A 3,838-nucleotide genomic window follows, 5' to 3' on the forward strand; every position below is an offset into this window, starting at 1 on the left:
AGCACCGTGGTCAAAACAAGATCAAAATTGAGTCATTTAGTGAAATTCAGATTTATGTCTACTGAAGTGCTGAGCTCGCTGAAATATGCATTTTAATTCCACCAGCATCAAAAATTAAGTCATTTGGTGAAGTTGAGATTTTTGCCGTCAGAAGTGCTTAAAAGGCTGAAATAAGCATGTTAGTCAAATCAACATCAAAAATTCAGTCATTTGGTGCATTTCAGAGTTTTTTCTTCTGATTTGCTTATCTCGCTGAAAGACGCATTTTAGTCCAAACATCGTTAAAAATTAAATCATTTGGTGAAGTTGAGATTTTTGACTTCTGAAGTCCTTGTCTCATTCAAATAAGCATGTTAGTCTAAACAACATTAAAAATTGAGTCATTTGGAGAAGTTCAGATTTTTGTCTTCTCAAGTGCTGAACTCGCTGAAATAAGCACGTCAGTCAAAACAACATGAAAAGTTGAGTCATTTGGTGAAGTTTAGATTTTCATCCCTGAAGTACTTACCTCATGAAATCAGCGTGTCATTCAAACCAACATCAAAAACTAACATTTTTGGTGAAGTGAGATATTGATCTTCTGAAGTGGTTATCTGAGTGAAATAAGCATACAAGTCAAAACAGCATCAAAAATTAAGTCAGATGGTGAAGTTGAGGTTTTTAATTCCTGAAGTGCTTATCTCACAGAAATAAGCATTTTAGTCCAACCAGCGTCCAAAGTTAGGTCCTTTGGTGAAGTTGAGATTTTTGACCTCTGAAATGCTCATCTCACTCAAATAATCTTGTCAGTCAAAGCAACATTAAAACTTGAGTCATTTTGTGAAGTTCAGATTTTGATTTTCTGAAGTGCTTATCTGAGTGAAATAAGCATGTTCGTCAAGACAGCATCAACATTGAAGTCATTTGGTGAAGTTGAGATTTTTAACTTCTGAAGTGCTTATCTCCCTGAAATACGCATTTTAGACAAATCAGCATCGAAAGTTAGGTCCTTTCGTGAACTTGAGATTGTAGACATGCCTATCTCGCTGAAATATGCATTTTAGTCAAACCAGCATCCACAATTGATTGTCTTGGTGAAATTGAGATTTTGGTCTTCTGATATGCTTATCTCGTTGAATTAAGCAAGTTCGACAAAACAACATCAAAAGTTGAGTCATTTGGTGAAGGTGAGATTTTGATTTTCTGAAGAACTTAACTCGCTGAAATAAGCATGTCAGTCAAACGAACATAAAAAATTGTGTCATTTGTTGAAGTTCAGATTTTTAGCTTCTGAGGTGCTTAACTCGGTGAAATAAGCATTTTAATTTAACCAGCATCAAAAGTTAGGTCATCTGCTGAAGGTGAGATTTTAGTCCTCTGATATGCGTATCCCGCTGAAATAAGCACGTTATTCAAAACAATATCAAAAGTTGAGTCATTTGGTGAAGTTCAGACTTATGATTTCTGAAGTGCTGATCTCTCTGCAATAAGCATGTTAGTCAAACAAACATCAGAACTTGAGTCGTTTGGTTAAGGTGAGATTTTGGTCTACTGAAGATCTGAACTCGCTGAAGTAAGCATTTTATTCCAACCAGCATCAAAAGTTGAGTCATTTGGTGAAGGTGAGATTTTTGAATTATGAAGTGCTTATCTCAGTCAAATGAGCATCTTTGTCAAACAAACATCAGAACTTGAGTCGTTTGGTGAAGGTGAGATTTTGGTCTACTGAAGATCTTAACTCACTGAAATAAGCATTTTTGTCCAACCAGCATCAAAAATTATGTTCTTTGGTGAAGGTGAGATTTTCATCTTCAGATATGCTTATCTCACTGAAGTAAGCACGTTCGTCAAAACAACATCAAAAATTAAGTTATTTGGTGAAGTTCAGATTTTTGACTTCTGAAGTGCTTATCTCATTCAAATCAGCATGTTAGTCTAACCAACATCAAAACTTGAGTCATTTGATGAAGTCGAGATTCTACACTTCTGAAGTGCTTATTTCATTGGCGGAAGCCTGTTAGCTAATCCAACATCAAAAATTTGTTTCATTTAGTGACGTTCAGATTGTGGTCTTCTTAAGTACTTTTACCACTGAAATAAGCATGTTAGTCAAAACAGCATCAAAAGTTGAGTTTCTTGTTGAAGTTAAGATTTTGGTCTTCTACTGTGCTTATCTCGCTGAAATAAGCACGTTAGTCAAATTAACATCAAAAATTGAGTCATTTGGTGAAGTTGAGGTTTTGATGTTCTGAAGTGCTTATCTCATGAAATAAGCATTTCATTCAAACCAACATCAAAAACTAACATTTTTGGTGAAGTAAGATATTGGTCTTCTGAAAAGCTAATCTGAGTGAAATAAGCATGTTCGTCAAAACAGCACCAAAAATTACAGCAGATGGTGAAGTTGGGATTTTTGACTTCTGAAGTGCTTATCTCACTGAAATAAGCATTTTAGTCCCAACAGCGTACAAAGTTAGGTCCTTTGGTGAAGGTGAGATTTTTGGCTTCTGAAGAGCTTATCTCACTCAAATAATCATGTTAGTCAAACCAACATCAAAACTTGAGTCATTTGTTGAAGTTCAGATTTTAGCCTTCTGAAGTGCTTATCTGAGTGAAATAAGCATGTTAGTCAAAACAGCATGAAAAATTTATTCATTAGGTGGAGATCAGATTTTTGACCTCTGATGTGTTTATCTGACTCAATCAAGCATGTTCGTCCAACCAACAGCAAAACTTGAGTCATTTGGTGAATTTCAGATTTTCGTCTTCTGAAGTGCTTCTCTGAGTGAAATAAGCATGTTAGTCAAAACAGCATCGACATTGAAGTCATTCGGTGAAGTTGAGATATTTGACTTCTGAACTGCTAATCTCACTGAAATAAGCATTCCAGTCAAATCAGCAAAAAGGTTAGGTCCTTTCGTGAAATTGAGATTTTTGTCTTCTGATATGCTTATAACGCCGAAATAAGCACGTTAGTCAAACGAACATAAAAAATTGTGTCATTTGCTGAAGTTCAGATTTTTGACTTCTGAAGTGCTGAACTCACCAGAAATGAACACGTTAGTCAAATTAACATCAAAAATTGAGTCATTTGGCGAAGTTCCGATTTTTGTGTTCTGAAGTGCTTATCTCGCTGAAATCAGAATTTTAATCCAACCAGCAATAAAAATTATGTCATTTGGTGAAGTTGAGATTTTTGCCTTCTAAAGTGCTTATCTCACTCAAATAAGCATGTTAGTCAAACTAAAATCAAAACTTGAGTCATTTGTTGAAGTTCAATTAGGTCTCGTGATATGCTTATCTGAGTGAAATAAGCATGTTAGTCAAAACAGCTTAAAAAAATGAAGTCATTTGGTGAAGGTGAGATTTTTGACCTCTGATGTGCTTATTCACTGAAATAAGCATTTTAATTTAACCAACATCAAAAGTTAGGTCATCTGGTGAAGGTGAGATTTTAGTCTTGTGGTATGCTTATCTCGCTGAAATAAGCACGTTATTCAAAACAATATCAAAAGTTGAGTCATTTGGTGAAGTTCAGACTTATGATTTCTGAAGTGCTGATCTCTCTGCAATAAGCATGTTAGTCAAACAAACATCAGAACTTGAGTCATTTGGTGAAGGTGAGATTTTGGTCGACTGAAGATCTTAACTCGCTGAAATAAGCATTTTATTCCAACCAGCATCAAAAGTTGAGTCATTTGGTGAAGGTGAGATTTTTGAATTATGAAGTGCTTATCTCACTCAAATAAGCATGTTAGTCAAACAAACATCTAAACATGAGTCATTTTGTGAAGATCAGATTTTGGACTTCAGAAGTGCTTAACTCGCTGAAAGAAGCATTTTAACCCAACCAGCATCA

Source organism: Rhincodon typus, chromosome 50 (assembly GCF_021869965.1).
Source record: "Rhincodon typus isolate 14 chromosome 50, sRhiTyp1.1, whole genome shotgun sequence".
NCBI classification, from domain to species: domain Eukaryota; kingdom Metazoa; phylum Chordata; class Chondrichthyes; order Orectolobiformes; family Rhincodontidae; genus Rhincodon; species Rhincodon typus.